General features: G+C 44.2%; 1 protein-coding gene across 4 annotated transcripts in view; it reads left to right on the top strand.

The window, feature by feature from the left end:
• Positions 1–17,904, top strand: part of LOC124621858 (eye-specific diacylglycerol kinase) — a 637,666-nt gene that overhangs the window by 157,440 nt on the left and 462,322 nt on the right. The gene's annotated exons all lie outside the window — the stretch shown is intronic.

The raw sequence follows: 17,904 nt of genomic DNA, 5'->3' as shown, positions 1-17,904 counted from the left end.
GTCGACACTTCACGGGCTGAAGATGGTTTCATCCATTCAGAGTGCTCAGTGTCACGCACGAACCGTTCGCCGGTGCCAAAGTGCCACAACATTTGGTCAGTTCACATTGTCCGTCTTCGTTTCTTGTTGTTTGCATCCCTTATCCTGGATCTGGTCTTTTAATCTCGTTATTCATCACACACGGTAACTATGAAGGAAAACACACACACACACACACACACACACACACACACACACACACACACACACGATGCCAACGATATACACGGGTTTCATACACAGCACTAACTAAACCTTACTAGATCCTTCCGCACAAGACGCGATTTAGCATCACATCTACAGTTGTTACGTTCACAGAAATCGCCTTATATTAGAAAAGTTTCGCATGACATAAAGTAAAACCAAATTTTTGAAGGCTGCAATTCATCGTTGCTAGTGCGATATGAGCTACAAATGCAACAATTTCAAGCATGGTAGTGTCGTCGTTTAGCTGGTAGCACAGTAACTTTTCGTGTAGGAGGTCGTAGGTTCAAAACTCCTGAAGGACAGCTAAGTTTTTTTTATTTCTATATCTAGTTATTAGTTTTATTCAGTTACTTGATTTAAAATTATTTTTAAAATTTTCAATGCTTTGCCGCGTCTTTTTCAGTATCGTATTCACTTTTTTCTTTTCCGTTATTTTCTTCCTATTATTTTTTATCGATTGGAATCTGCCAGTATCGTCTGCAATCTAAAACCAGGAGCCAAGGAGGACTGATCACCGATCGATGAAGCGGTAGTTCGTGTATCCAGTGCAAGGATAGCCTTAGATAATTAATGAATGATAGCGACAAACTGCAGTTAGTTTTTTAGCGCCGAAACTTGAGTTCGCTCGTAGAGGTTAGCTTTAATCGCCAAGAACAAAGCGATCGTGATTTCAGTCCTGTCGCAGATTGCTTCCTGCAGTTTCCTCGGATACATTGCACATAACGTGGTAGTGTTTAGGTTAGGACATGGGTTTAAATTCATAGCTACTGGACAGTTCAGTCATTGGACACTGAAAGCCAGCTGTCAATGAAGCATCTCGCATTTCCGTCACACCTCGCGGCGGCCGCTTGCAGTATATTCAGCGTTAAACATTGAAAAGCCTGTGTGAAGTGACCAGCCGTGTTCTGTGTCACCTATAACCGAGCAGTAGCCGGCAGCCGATGTGGCAACACTGTGGCGGCAAGTGACAGACGTTAACCATCAAGTAATTTTAATCAGAATGCTCAACTGGTGCTGCAACTTTTGAGTAATGGCTCATTTCTCATCGAGGAATAGTCAGTTGAGAGAAAAACAACTTGTGAAGAACTTTTTCTCCTAGACCTTCTGATGTACAAGAAAATGTGAAAATCTGTTACTTGGATGACTTCGAGGTTTATATTATACATTTTTCGGCAATATAGTGCTGATGAAAGTAAAATTTTCAGCTATCTTCAAATGTCAAAATCATCATTTACAGTTTGCTTGGCTACGTGTATAGGGTGATTTTCAATTACCTTTTATTAATTCAACGGTTTGAAAATAATGGAAAAGCAAGTACAGCACTTCTTGGTGAAGGGTGGAACTTTGTTACAAAGGCTGATGGTAAAATTTATAGAGAATTCCGAGGTGGCGAAGGAGTAGCGGGTTAAAAGTGAGAGGATTGTTCCTACACAGTAGATACTGGAGCGTGTTGTCTAAAGTTTTTTTGCGCTTTATCTTGAAAGATGGTAATTCTGTAGACTCGTATCCATCATGGTATTCGAAGTATTTTGATATTAACTTCAAATTTCTCGTCTTCTGTCAGGAGTTTTAATGTAGGAATTAAAGAGAGAAAGAGCAAAGTTCTTATCCTTGTCCGTCTGTTCTTTTAGTCATAAGGCCTACAGCAAATATTCCTGGCAGTGTATTATCCCCATCCGCATACCCTTCCCTTTCCTCTCTCTGCTATCGTCTCCTCACGATCGCTTGCAGATATGTTACTTTCATTGATCCGCTGGACGTAAAAAATAGCCACTTGTCAAACTCTATGTACTTTAGACGTTTATCTGTGGCATGTCGAAATTTAGTTCACATATACCATGCTATAACGGTACGATTTGAAGGACGGGAAAGAGAAGAGACAGCAGTTGTGAAGGGAGTCAGACAGGGCTGTAGCCTATTGCGATATTATTCAGTCTGTACATTGAGCAAGCAGTAAAAGAAACCAAGGAAAAGTTTGGAAAGGTAACTTAAGTTCGGGGACAAGAAATAACTTGGTGGTTTGCGATGTTCCTGTAGTACATCCAGAGACGGAAAGGGACGCTGAAGATCAATCAAATGGAATAGATCGTGCCTTGGAAAGAGGCTGCAAGATGAACACCAACAAAGGTAGTGGAATGTATTCTAATTAAACCACACGATAGTGAAAGAATTAGATTAGTAAGTGATACTGCAAAAGTAGAATTTTGCTGTTTGTGTAGGAAATAAAGTAACAACAGCAAAGAGGATTTAAAATACAGACTGGCAACAGCAAGAAAAGTATTTTTCAAATAGATAGATTTGTTATATTGGAATTTAAATTGAAATAATTATGTAATAAAATGCAGATTTATGCTATGGTACTGACGTATTTATTTTTATTGATCCATTTCGGTTAGTTTGCTCCTTCAGACCATGTGCTTATATCATCCGTGGTTAGTCTATCAAATCAGACAATAAAAGTCAAATTATAAAAGTTATAAGAAAGGACAATTAAGAACAACAGCACCAGCAGCAAATCACAAACAGTTCATACAGTACGAGCCCTAAATCTACACCACAGTGTAATACAGTAAAGAATGACAGCGACCACGAATGATATACAGAGTGGTCCAGTGATCGTGACCGGGCCAAATATCTCACGAAACAAGCGTCAAACGAAAAAACTACAAAGAACTAAACTTGTCTACCTTGAAGGGGGAAACCAGATGGCGCTATCGTTGGCCCGCTAGATGGCGCTGCCATAGGTCAAACGGATATCAGCTGCGTTTTTTAAATAGGAACCTCCATTTTTTATAACATATTCTTGTAGTCCGTAAAGAAATATGAATGTTTTAGTTGGACCACTTTTTTCGCTTTGTGACTGATGGCACTGTAATAGTCACAAACAGATGGCTCACAATTTTAGACGAACAGTTGGTAACAGGTTCTTTAAATTAAATTACAGAACGTAGGTAAGTTTGAACATTTTTTTTCCGTTGTTCCAATGTGATACATGTACCTTTGTGAACTTATCATTTCTGAGAACACATGCTGTTACAGCGTGATTACCTGTAAATACCCCATTAATGCACTAAATGCTCAAAATGATGTCCGTCAACGTCAATGCATTTGCAGTACGTGTAACGACATTCCTCTCAACAGCGAGTAGTTCGCCTTCCGTAATGTTCTCACATGCACTGACAATGCGCTACCGCATGTTGTCAGGCGTTGTCGGTGGATAACGATACCAAATATCCTTCAACTTTCCCCACAGAAAGAAATCCGGGGACGTCAGATCTGTGGGCCATGGTATGGTGCTTCGACAACCAATCCACCTGTCATGAAATACGCTATTCAATACCGCTTCAACCACACGCGAGCTATGTGCCGGACATCCATCATGTTGGAAGTACATCGCCATTCTGTCATGCAGTGAAACATCTTGTAGTAACATCGGCAGAACATTACGTAGGAAATAAGCATACATTGCACCATTTAGATTGCCATCGATAAAATGGGGGCCAGTGATCCTTCCTCCCATAATGCCGCACCATACATTAACCCGCCAAGATCGCTGATGTTCCACTTGTCGCAGGCACCGTGGATTTTCCGTTGCCCAATAGTGCATATCATGCCGGTTTACGTTACCGCTGTTGGTGAATGACGCTTCGTCGCTAAATAGAACACGTGCAAAAAAATGCCGTCATCGTCCCGTAATTTCTCTTGTGCCCAGTGGCAGAACAGTACACGACGTTCAAAGTCGTCGCCATGCAATTCCTTGTGCATAGAAATATCGTGCGAGTGCAATCGATGTTAATGTAGCGTTCTCAACACCGACGTCTTTGAGATTCCCGATTCTCGCGCAATTTGTCAGCTACTGATGTGCGGATTAGCCGCGACAGCAGCTAAAACACCTACTTGGGCATCATCATTTGTTGCAGGTCGTGGTTGACATTTCACATGTGGCTGAGCAGTTCCTGTTTCCTTAAATAACCTAACTATCCGGCGAACGGTCCTGACACTTGGATGATGTCGTCCAGGATACCGAGCAGCATACATAGCACACGCCCGTTGGGCATTTTGATCACAATAGCCATACATCTACACGATATCGACTTTTTCCGCAATTGGTAAACGGTCCATTTTAACACGGGTTATGTACCACGAAGCAAATACCGTCCGCACTGGCGGGATGTTACGTGATAAAACGTACTTATACGTTTGTGACCATTACACCGCCGTCTACCGCAAAGCGAAAAAAGTGGTCCAGCTAAAACATTCATATTTGTTTACGTACTACACAAATATGTAATAAAAATGGGGGTTCCTATTTAAAAAAAAGCGGAGTTGATATCCGTTTGACATATGGCAGCGCGATCTAGCAGGCCAAGAATAGCGCCATCTGGTTTCCCCCTTCAAGCTAGACGAGTTTCGTTCTTTGTATTTTTTTCGTTTGATTCTTATTTCGTGAGATATTTGGCCCTGTCACTATCAAACGACCACCCTGTATAGGCATCGTCTGAAGATCCGGAACAATAAATACATTATTAAACTACTGTAGCGCCGGCCGCGGTGTCCGTGCGGTTCTAGGCGCTCCAGTCCGGAGCCGCGCTGCTGCTACGGTCGTAGGTTCGAATCCTGCCTCGGGGATGGGTGTGTATGATGTCCTTAGGTTAGTTAGGTTTGAGTAGTTCTAAGTTCTAGGGGACTGATGACCACAGCAGTTGAGTCCCATAGTGCTCAGAGCCATTTGAACCATTTTTGAAACTACTGTAGCAGCAATCTGGATTTGATTACACCATGTCTCTTAAGAGAGATTTTGAACACTGCCCGCCCATTGGATCGTAAATAAATTCAAGTGTACCAATTCTTTACTGAAACTATTTGTCTGTAGTGTAGCTAATGCATAAGACATGGAGGATTAACAGCGCAGACCAGAAGAGAATAGAGGCTTGTCAGATATTATGCTACATTAGAATGCTGAAGATAACATGAGGATAAACAAACAAGAACACCGTCCGAACAGGCCTCGCAAGGCGCAACAGTACCGACCGACGCCATGTCATCCTCACCCCTAGGCGTCACCGGATGCGTATACGGAGGGGCATGTGGTCAGCACACCGCTCTGCTGGCCGTTGTCAGTTTTTGTCACCGATGATGCCCCCATTCAACGAAGTAGCTCCTCAATTAGCCTCACAAGGGGTGAGTGCACTCCGCTTGCCAACAGCACTCGGCAGACCCAGACGGTGACCCCACCAAGTGCTAGCCAAGCCCGGTAGCGCTTAACTATAGTGAACTGACGGGAACCGGTGTTCCCACTGCAGTAAGGTCGTTGGCATCATGACTAGATAGGATAACTAAGAAGGAGGTAATGAATACCGGTAAGGGAGAAAACCTATCTGTAGTGTTGGCAGAGGAGCCAACACTATTTTTCTAGAGGAGGCCGAAATGCACGCGTTTAATTACACGCTGACTGGCGTGAGGTCTGGAACAGGAGAATATCTTGAGAATTGCGAATAAAGTACGTAGTTGATATAATACTTAACTTTAATCCACAATTGTAGAACATCTCTCGTTACGGTACATGCTTCATAATATTAATTATCAATTGAATACAGCGCCTTGCTAGGTCGTAGCAAATGTAGCTGAAGGCTATGCTAAGTATCGTCTCGGCAAATGAGAGCGTATTTGTCAGTGAACCATTGCTATGAACGTCGGCTGTACAACTGGGGCGAGTGCCAGGACGTCTCTCTAGACCTGCCGTGTGGTGGCGCTCGGTCTGCTATCACTGACAGTGGCGACACGCGGGTCCGGCATATACTAATGGACCGCGGCCGATTTAAAGGCCACCACCTAGCAAGTGTGGTGTCTGGCGGTGACACCACACTATCTATGCCGCAACTTGGAGGAGAGAAGGGGTCAGTTGAAAGAACACATCATGAAGCATGAAGAATGGGTCATAGAGGAAGTGTTAGACATTGAATTTCTAGAGGGAAACCATGGGTTGACTGCAGTAAGCATGTTCAAATGGATGTAGGTTACTGCAGTAGCTATGAAGAGGCTTGCACAGGATAGCCTAGCCTGTAGAGCTGCATCGAACCAATCTTTGAAATGAAGACCGCAACGAAAACACGACCCCGATGCAGTACAGCTCGAATCTGTTCTGATGTAAAATAATCTCCTTTGATACGATGTGTGATAAATATGTTCTAACAGACCGAGAAATTTTCGCCTTGCCGTCATGAATACCAGTGCGGTAAATCCTCGGCAAGGTGGAGGTATCCACGCCTGAGAGTCTTGTTAGAGCCGCGGATTAGCCGCACGAGGCGTGAGGCAAGAGCCGGCTGTTATGCACCTTGGAAAGGTGTCTGCAGACACGCATGACCTGCTTTTACCGCGTACCCGAAGCTTACGTGTCGGAGAAAGGGCGGGTGTATCGTGTTATCTAGACGCCAATCTCTAGCGGAACAGTCTGAGCTGTGACGCATTAGCCGTCTGTTACCAGATACTATTCGCCAGCGCTAGTACAAGTACTATGTCCGTTCAAAAAATTCCGGATCTTCGTAATTTCGCGCAAATGGTGCGTGGGAGCGAAATGCCGTTGGCATCCCTGCACACGCCCACGTTTAATGTGTAACTGACGGATGTTTCATTGTTGTTTGTCTGTTAGTTATTGTTCAGTGCTGTATTGAGTAGAACGTTGTGACGCAGAGTTTGCGAATTTCGAGATGGCAGAGTTAGAGGAGCAGCACATCTGCGTTAAATTTTGCGTAAAACTCAGGAAAACCTTCACAGAGACAGAGCAAATGATGCAGGAACACTACGGTGATGAGTGCTTAAGCCGCACTAGATGTTACGAATGGTTTAAAAATGGCCGGACGTAAGCTAAAGCCGTCAGCACACGGACCGTGCTGTCGAACGTTAACGTTGAGCGTGCCAAGTTCAAAGTGCTGCTGAACGCTCAGGAATGGTGCGACTTGTGCATACGGTTCGTGGGCCCCCAACGTGGTATACGCGATCGCAACGCACTCCAGCGGCAGCTTGAGGGATGTTTCTAGTTCGTAAATCACATTGTTTACTCAACGGGCGCGCGTAAAATTTCCATGTTAGCTCTATTAAAGCACACATTTCCTCCATCGTCCACGAAAAGGAAAGTACCGTGTCCAATCAATAAGGACACAGGCTTATAAAAGTTCCATTACAAACAGTGCGGTACAAATTTGGAACACTTCTCCGCATAAGATAAACATTATTTCATCATTCCCACATTTTAGTAAAACCCCAAGGTCAGTCTTACTTGATCACTGTTGCTACCCAGTAGCAGAATCTTTGCAACATGTGAATTACGAAGCGTAAAAGAAAAAGCAGCAAAATATCTTTATACAAGTAGCGCAAGCTGTCCTGCAGATTAAGCCAATCGAACAAAGTCACCCCTCAAAACAAGGTGAACTTATATTTACATAACATCAAATATTATAGCATATACTTATATTAAACTAATAATAAAGTATCAGAACCTAATAAAAACGTGAATGTTAGGAAAAAAAATTGGAAGTGTTGACACGCGAACCACTGCCTCAACAAAAACTCATTACCGCAGAAAGACGCTACTCATTACGCTAAACCAACAACTCGGTCCTTGTATTTAATCATATTATGTTAGCGCTTACCGAAAACGTTAATCGTAGATAATTATGTTACTAATTGAAATTTAATTATAACGAACTATACCAAGAACAATGCGTTTTGGCTGGATCTTCAGTGTGTCGCTGCCTTCAAATAGCCTCCTCTCATAATACGCAAGTTATAGTAATTCTTTTGCCACGAATATGATGTTTCTCATTATGTTATTGGAACGAATCACAACTAACAACGCGTTTTCCAGTGATTCTCAATTTGCTGGTGCTCAGAAACGGCATATATATACATATAAGCTTGAAATGAATGCCAATATGGCGCCTCTCAAATCTGTACTGAAGGGAGACGGCGTGCGTGTGACGTAGGCGGCGTTGTGCCATCTCATTGGTCAACGTTCAGACGCACGCTCAGGATATCTGACATGCCAGATATTGCTGTGCACGTTCGGAAAGACTCCCGAGCGTGCTATTGTACGCTATGACGTCAGAAACTCGGCACGCTCAACGCTCAACGTTCGGATGCACGGTCCGTGTGCCGACGGCTTAAGGATGTCCCTCGTTCAGGACACCCTTCGGCATCTACCGACGACGCTAGTGTCAGGAACGTCAACGGAATTGTGCGTCCCAGTCGAAGACTGACTGTCCGAGAGATAGCAGAAGAATGTAACATTTCACGTGGATCATGTCACGAAATCCTGAAACGCATCGTGTTGCCGCCGAGTTCGTACCACGGCTCATGAGTCAAGACCAGATAGACCTTCCCCTCGCATTCTATGAAGAGCTTTTGGATCGCGCAAATGAGAACGAGGTGTTTCTTAAGAGAGTCGTAACTGGTGATGAGACGCGGATCTACGGTTATGATTTTAAGATCAAGATTCAATCTTTATAATGGGTCGCGAAATGTTATCCAAGCCGAAAAAAATCTCGTCAGGTCAAATGTCAAACACATGCTTATACACTACCGGCCATTAAAATTGCTACACCACGAAGATAACGTGCTGCAGACTCGAAATTTAACCGACAGGAAGAACATGCTACGATATGCAAATGATTAGCTTTTCAGAGCATTAACGCAACGTTGGCGGCCGGAGTAGCCGTGCCATTCTAGGCGCTACAGTCTTGAGCCGAGCGACCGCTCCGGTCGCAGGTTCGAATCCTGCCTCGGGCATGGTTGTGTGTGATGTCCTTAGGTTAGTTAGATTTAATTAGTTCTAAGTTCGTGGGGACTGATGACCTCAGAAGTTAAGTCGCATAGTGCTCACAGCCATTTGAAGCCACAAGGTTGGCCCGGTGGCGACACCTACAGCGTGCTGACATGAGGAAAGTTTCCAACCGATTTCTCATATACAAACAGCAGGTGACCGGCGTTGCCTGGTGAAACGTTGTTGTGATGCCTCTTGTAAGGAGGAGAAATGCGTACCATCACGTTTCCGACTTCGGTAAATGTCGGATTGTAGCCTACCGCGATTGCGGTTTATCGTATCGCGGCATTGCTGCTCGCGTTGGTCGAGATCCAATAGCTGTTAGCAGAATATGGAATCGGTGGGATCTGGAGGGTAATACGGAACGCCATGCTGGATCCCAACAGCCTCGTATCACTAGCAGTCGAGATGACAGGTATCTTATCCGCATGGCTGTAACGGATCGTGCAGCCACGTCTCGATCCCTGAGTCAACAGATGGGGACGTTTGCAAGACAACCACCATCTGCACGAACTGTTCGGCGACGTTTGCACCAGCATGGACTATCAGCTCGGAGACCGTGGCTGCGGTTACCCTTGACGCTGCATCACAGACAGGGGCGCCTGCGATGGTGTACTCAACGACGAACCTGGGTGCACGAATGGCAAAACGTCATTTTTTCGGATGAATCCAGGTTCTGTTTACAGCATCATGATGTTCGCATCCGTGTTTGGCGACATCGCGGTGAACTCACATTGGAAGCGTGTATTCGTCGTCGCCGTACTGGCGTATCACCCGGCGTGATGGTTTGGGTAGCCATTGATTACACGTCTAGGTAACCTCTTGTTCGCATTGACGGCACTTTGAACTGTGTACGTTACATTTCAGATGTGTTACGACCCGTGGCTCTACCCTTCATTCGATCCCTCCGAAACCCTACATTTCAGCAGGATAATGCACGACCTCATGTCGCAGGTCCTGTACGGGCCTTTCTGGACACGGAAAATGTTCGACTGCTGGCCTGGCCAGCATATTCTCCAGATCTCTTACGAATTGAAAACGTCTGGTCAATGGTGGCCGAGCACATGGCTCGTCACAATACGCCAGTCTGTACTCATGATGAACTGTGGTATCGTGTTGAAACTGCATGGGCAGCTGTACCTGTACACGCCATCCAAGCTTTGTTTGACTCAATGCCCAGGCGTATGAAGGCCGTTATTACGGCCAGAGGTGGTTGTTCTGGGTACTGATTTCTCAGGATCTATGCACCAAAATTGCGTTAAAATGTAATCACATGTCAGTTCTAGTATAATGTATTTGTCCAATGAAATTATCTGCATTTCTTCTTGGTGTAGCAATTTTAGTGGCCAGTAGTGTACTTTTCTTTGACTTTGAAGGATTAGTTCATCATGAATTCGTGCCACAGGGACAAACTGTTAATAGATGGTACTTTTGGGACGTGCCGTGGGAAAATGTGAGAAGGAAACGGCCGGAAATGCTGCGAGACAATTCATGGCTCTTCCATCACGATAACGCACCCGCACAGTCATACCTGTTGATGCATGACTATTGCGCAAAAAACGAAATCACTATTCCGCCTCAACCTCCGTACTCCCTAGACCTGGCACCTACGGACGTATTTGTATTTCCAAAATTGAAAACCATGTTGAAGGGACGATGATTTTCAACGATACTCGAGATAAAAGAAAATTGGCAGAAGGCGATTCTCGCGATCCAACAAGTTGTCCCAAGACTGTTTCCGGAAGTGGAAACGGCGTTGGGAGCGGTGTACCAGTTGTGGAGGGGAGTGCTTCGAAGGAGACCATGCACAATAAGTAAAAGATAAGCGCAGAAAAAAAATTGTAGACAAAATTTCGGAATTTTTTGATCAGATCTTATATTGTTGGCGTTGTGCAGCATAAAACTTGATTTTTCGGCTACTACACATTCGAATACATAACATTCTAACTTTTCGACGATCGTTGCGTACAATTTGATTAGACGTTCTAGTAGCTAGCAAGTGGAGACCTCAGTTGATAAACAGCCTTCCCCGCCGCGAAATCAGCTGAACCTACTGAGGTAGGCAAGAAGAGCACTGGTGGACAGAATCGGTAACTCAAAGGAATCGACAGCTCTGTTGTTAAAACCCAAAGGAATCTGATACATATGAGAACTGAAAACTTGAACAATGTGGAAAAATGGCTCTAGCACTATGGGACTTCAGGTCATCAGTCCCCTAGACTTAGAACTACTTAAACCTAATTAACCTACGGACATCACACACGTCCATGCCCGAGGTAGGCTTCCAACCTGCGACCGTAGCGGACGCGCGGTTCCAGACTGAAGCACCTAGAATCGCTCGGCCATATCGGCCGGGCAACAAGGTGATTGTGGGGTGGAAATGTACAGTATCCTTAGAATCCAGTTGGCTGCAGGTGAAACTTCCCATAAAGGCCCTGGCCTGTAGTTGATGAGGCATTGTACCTGGAAAAATTGGGAAATTGTTTCAACTCTTCTGTCAGCGATGAGTTCAAAGGAGGTAACAAACGTTCACTGCTTACTAGCCACTGGAGTCTTAGGAATAGAGATAGAATCCCACTGGTTTAGTGACACACGTGTTCGGAAGTTTCTGAGAAGCAACGGATGAAAAATTTAGACCGAAATCATTACTTTTTTCCTGTGCTAAATTTAATGCAATTACTATCGATCTTATTTGTGTTTACCATTAAGTTGTACATCGGCCAAATAAATAATAAATATTATCGATAGCTGATCTGCGATAGTTCATTGGTGAAAAAAAACTCAGTTATTGAGATTGTAGATTCAATATTCTGTGATCGACCACGGTGACAAGTCCCAGGTAGAGACCTTACAAGAATGAGCTCTTGAGAATGGACATCAGACCGCGAAGTACTCCCAAAGTACGAAATATAAGGGGCAGTCAAATCAAAACGAGACAGATGGAAAAAAAATTAGTAAACTGTATATCATTTCAAAAGTATCGCCATCACTGCGAAACTGTTAATACAGTTATCTGTCTGTGAGATAAGACGGTCAATGCCTTCAAGGAGAAATGTTTGCCTTCGGAGCCATGTCTGTCCCAAACGTACACCTCTTCGTCCGAGGCAAATCGACAGTCACGAATTTCTTTCTTCAGGGCACCAAAAATGTGGAAATCGCATGGGGAGAAATTAGGACTGTGTGGAAGATTTGTAAGCTCTCCCCAGTGAAACTTCTGCCGCATAATCGAAATATCCGTGGCACAAGTGGGTGGGCGTTATACTGCAGTAGACTGATGCCGTCCGTCAACGTTCCTCGGCGTTTGGATTTAAATGCCGCGCTTCAGTTTATCAGAGTGCCATTGTGGCGCCTTGTTACGGAAAGCCGGCCGAAGTGGCCGTGCGGTTAAAGGCGCTGCAGTCTGGAACCGCAAGACCGCTACGGTCGCGGGTTCGAATCCTGCCTCGGGCATGGATGTTTGTGATGTCCTTAGGTTAGTTAGGTTTAACTAGTTCTAAGTTCTAGGGGACTAATGACCTCAGCAGTTGAGTCCCATAGTGCTCAGAGCCATTTGAACCATTTTTTTTGTTACGGAAAGTTAATGAGCAGCGGGCCATTATATTCAAATAAATACCTCATCGTGTCTTGAGTTGTTGTGCGTGTCCTTTCGACTATGCTGCAGATGTTTCACTACGAAGCCTTTACACATCCTGCATACCAGTTCCGATCTCTCCCAAAGCGATTTCCATATTTCAGGACCCCTCAAGGAGGACATCTGTGGCCGTCGATTTGCTTCTGAAGAGGTGCGCGCCTGGAAACAATCGTGGGTCCGAAGGCAACGCCAGACATTTTCCTGTGAAGGCACTGAGTGTCTTGTCTCACAGTGGGATAAATGTATTACACAGCTCTACAAAATAAATTTTTTTTTTCGTTGCCAGGGAAGTTTGAACGAAAATGGGATATTGTTATGATACTCATTCCGAGTATATTTGTACTTTTTCCAAATTGGCTCTGGTTTTTGAGATATAGGTTATTTGTGGAAATGAGAGTTTCATGTGGATAATATCGACTGCAGGGTCCATATATGGTGTGATGTATTTGCTACCTGTTTTTTAATTAGTGATATTGTACTATCTTTATTAAACAATTGTGCTCAGGGAGTGCATCTGTGTGGTTGAGGATTACATCATGCAAACATCACACTGTCAGCATGTGTTCAGTCCTGTTGTGCGGTGCGTGTGTTGAAGATATTGAGGGTTGTGCAGATTTGAATTCGGCGGTACTCGACATTCATTTGTTGGCCGAGGTAATCCCCGCAACAGCCGATAGGTAGCGTTCAGTGTAAACAAGAAAAATGGCGATGGTCGAAAGTCACACACATGTGCAGTGCAGCTTCAAGGAGATAGAACCTTTTCATCGTGACGTAGCAAATAAGAGGTGAGTATTCATTTCACACAAAACAATTAATGATGTTTGTTGGATGTGACTGACATGCAAATACAAGAAAGTTCTGCATAATATGTAGTATTTGTGCAATTTTGTTTTAGGAAAACATGAGTTCTTCACGCCGTCTTTGCGTGAACCATCCAGATGAGTTCTGCTACATTTGTGGTGAATACGTTCTTCAAAACAACAGGAAGAATATCACTCCTTTTGTGAAGGAAGCGTATCTGGCATATTTCGGAATTAAACTTGGAGATCAAGACAAGGCGTGGGCACCTCATAAAGTTTGTAAATGCTGTGTGGAGTGCTTACGGCAGTGGACAAAACGAAAAAGGAAAAGCTTAAACTTCGGAGTGCCTATGGTATGGCGAGAGCAGAAGAACCATACAGATGATTGCTATTTTTGCATTGTTAATGTGAAAGGTTTTAATAGGTTCAAAAAACGAAAGTGGGAATATCCCGATTTGGAGTCAGCAAGAAGACCGGTGGTGCACAGCAACGATGTTCCTGTACCAACCTTCACAACATTACCCACGCTAACATCATCAGATGACGATGTGCACGGCGAGGAATGTACAAGTAGTGGTTCGGAATACGAAGGACGTGAGACACAACCCCAGCAGTTCGACCAGAAGGAGCTCAGTGACTTGATACGAGAACTCAATCTTTCAAAGCAAGCATCAGAACTCTTAGCATCCAGGCTTAAGGAAAAGAACTGTCTTCATCCAAGCGTTAAAATAACAGCTTACCGGACGAGAGAAGAAAACCTTCTTCCATACTTCAACCAAGAAGAGGTTATAGTGTATTGCAGCAATATACCTGGACTTTTACTTGAATTGGGGCTGCCGGAATATAGACCAGAGGACTGGCGTCTCTTCATAGACAGTTCCACTAGAAGTTTAAAATGTGTTCTCCTACACAATGGCAATCGTTACGCATCTATTCCAATTGCCCACTCAACAAAACTTTGTGAAGCATATGCTAACATCAAGATGGTTCTGCAGAAAATTCAGTATATGCAGCACCAGTGGTTGATTTGTGTTGATTTGAAAATGGTGAACTTCTTGCTTGGACAACAAAGTGGATACACAAAGCACCCATGTTTTATCTGCATGTGGGATAGTAGGGCAAAGCACGAACATTGGAAGCAGAAAACATGGCCTCCAAGGGAACATATGGCTGTTGGTGAAGCAAACATCATTAATGAACCTCTGGTTAGTAGGGACAAGATTGTTCTTCCACCATTACATATTAAGTTAGGACTAATGAAGCAATTCACCAAAGCTTTAGACAGAAATGGTAATTGCTTCACATACATCTGCAGTACGTTCCCTGGACTCAGTAGTGAAAAACTTAAGGCAGGAATATTTGATGGTCCTCAAATTCGCAGGCTCATCAACGATACCAATTTTACAAGTGTCATGACTGTCACTGAAGCATCGGCCTGGAACAGTTTTGTCGCTGTTGTAAAATGTTTTTTGGGCAATCATAAAGCTCCCAATTACGAGGAACTGGTCGAAACATGCTCACTAACTTTCAAAACTTAGGAGCTAACATGAGCATAAAATTACACTTCCTTCACAGCCACTTGGATCGATTTCCTCGTAATCTAGGTGATTTCAGTGAGGAACAAGGAGAGCGGTTCCATCAAGATATGAAAGGAATACAGGAAAGATATAAAGGAAGATGGGGCAGGCATATGATGGCAGATTATTGCTGGAATCTGCAACGTGACTGTTCTGAAGAGACCTATAAAAGGAAAGCGTGCAGGAAGCGGTCCGTCATGGACGGAAAATGATATACTTATAGAGAAACTTTTCAATTATGTTTTATACGTGGACAAATGCCTATCAGGTTCTCATAGAAGCTATTTATAAAGATTATTTTCTTTTTTCATTGTAGTTTGTAGCGCTCGAGTTCAATATTAGCAATTTTTTCTAATTTTTTGAATAAATCATGCATTATCTCCAAAACTAGAGCCAAACTGCATAAATGGTTGCTATATTCGTCCTCAGCACCACTAACCCATCCTAAAGCCACTCAAATATCCTTGGCAAGAAAATGAGTGTTGACCAGTGTTATCAGTTACGCCGATTAGTTTTGAAATAATAAACCGCTTACTTACTTTTTTCCATTTGTATCGTGTTCATTTGACTACCCATCATATAAATAAACAAAGCAAATACTGTGAAGTGTAGCTGTGGAAATGTTGTTTCGGGAAATACTGTATGTCAGCTGTGGACCTGAAATAAAGCAGAATTCTCCTTCTAAAGTAATGGAGAAGGTTGTGAGGAAAAAGTGTGCTACAAGACACTTGCAAGAGCGATTCTGAAATATTACCAAGTAGCCTGTGAGCTTTAACGTGTAGGATTAATAGGGGAGAGGGAGGGAGGGAGGGAGAGAGAGAGAGAGAGAGAGAGAGAGAGAGAGAGAGAGAGAGAGAGAGATATCAAACGAAGAGCGGCGCATTTCGTCGCGGGACGGTTTTCGCCCGCGCGATGTAGTTACAGAGATGCTCACCAAACTCCATTGGCAGACACTGCAAAAGAGGCATTGTTGTGAATCGCGGATAGGTTTACTGCTGATATCCCGAGAGCGCACTTTCCAAGAAGAGTCAGACTACGTATTACTTCGTCCTACATATGCCTCGCGAAATGACGACGAAAGAAAAGTGAAATTAGAACATAGCGAAGATCACCGACCATTCATCACACCGTTCCATTCACGAATGACACAGAGAAAATGTGGCGGGGAGATGGGGCGGGGGGGTTGGTGGAGCCAGATGTACCCTGTTTCTTTTTAAAATACTTTATTTTCCGCCATGACCCCACACAATTTCAATGACTGACGCTGTAGTCTCCTTTGTGTTTGAGGTGAGCTACTGCATTCGTCTTACTATCTGAAGATGGCCGATGACAGTCAGATCGATAATTTCATGTGTAATTATGTCGGAAAATATACTGTTCTCAAACTAAGCACTTTAGTAACCACCCCAGTATGGCCAAAATGTCGTTGCCGCAGTTATGTATCCTTCGACATACGCCGTAAAGTGGGTTGCAAGTTATAGTAGAGGTAGATGGTAACGTTTATTTTTCACTTAAGTCTGGAAAGGGCCACAGTGAGGACCTTTTCGGTTTCTCTACCTCCCCCCCCCCCCCCCCCCCCCTCTCTGCTCTTTCCCTCCTCCTCACCAGGTGCGCTTGAGCACACACCATCGCAGACTGAGTAGAATCCTGTTACGTCCCTTGACCTATGGAGAGGGAGAAAAAAAAAGAAAAGAAATGGAAGGGAAACAGGAGTGCAGAGGTGCGAGGCGAGCGGCGTAAGTGGAAGGCGGCGTGGGACGTACCGACACGGTAGGTGTGATATGATGTGATACGCGGCCGTGTGTCTGTGTGTGTGTTTGCACAGAGTTTGTCGCGCGGCTCCTAACCAGGTTATGGCGCCTCAGCTGGGCCACCGGGCGAATACAGGCGGTGGCGCAGCTACGCAAAGGCACGTACGTGCCGAAGCGGCGCGTCGTGTGGCAGCGTTTGTGGTGCCAGCGCGTGTTTGCACAAGCTGCTCCTTGTATTGCTGCTTGTCCCGTCAGTGCAGTAAAGGCCAAGTGTTGTCTGCAAGCTGCAAAACCAGAGGGAGCTACAAGAGTCGGTATGTATGTTAATTCTTACAAGAGAGTAAAAACAGCAACCAACCGCTATTAATAACGCTGTTTATGAGGGATAAACTGAGCCGTTATTGGTTTCGAATATGAACAGCCGTCTGAGACTGAACTTTGTCCGTTCGTAACCAGTAACGGTGCTGTTTATCCCTAATAAAGAGAATCATCAACAGTGGCTGTTGCTGTCTTAAGTTTATTGCAAGAATTAACCTGTATTTTCACTTTGTCGAAAAGTGACATCTACATCTACATACGTACTCCGCAATCCACCATACGGTGCTTGGCGGAGGGTACCTCGTACCACAACTAGCATCTTCACTCCCTGTTCCACTCCCAAACAGAACGAGGGAAAAATGACTGCCTATATGCCTCTGTACGAGCCCTAATCTCTCTTATCTTTGTGGTCTTTCCGCGAAATGTAAGTTGGCGGCAGTAAAATTGTACTGCAGTCAGCCTCAAATGCTGGTTCTCTAAATTTCCTCAGTAGCGATTCACGAAAAGAACGCCTCCTTTCCTCTAGAGACTCCCACCCGAGTTCCTGAAGCATTTCCGTAACACTCGCGTGATGATCAAACCTACCAGTAACAAATCTAGCAGCCCGCCTCTGAATTGCTTCTATGTCCTCCCTCAATTCAACCTGATAGGGATCCCAAACGCTCGAGCAGTACTCAAGAATACGTCGTATTAGTGTTTTATAAGCGGTCTCCTTTACAGATGAACCACATCTTCCCAAAATTCTACCAATGAACCGAAGACG

Source organism: Schistocerca americana, chromosome 7, assembly GCF_021461395.2.
Source record: "Schistocerca americana isolate TAMUIC-IGC-003095 chromosome 7, iqSchAmer2.1, whole genome shotgun sequence".
Lineage (NCBI taxonomy): Eukaryota > Metazoa > Arthropoda > Insecta > Orthoptera > Acrididae > Schistocerca > Schistocerca americana.
The sequence above is the reverse complement of the archived record's forward strand: the minus strand, read 5'-3'. Positions and strand labels throughout refer to the sequence as shown.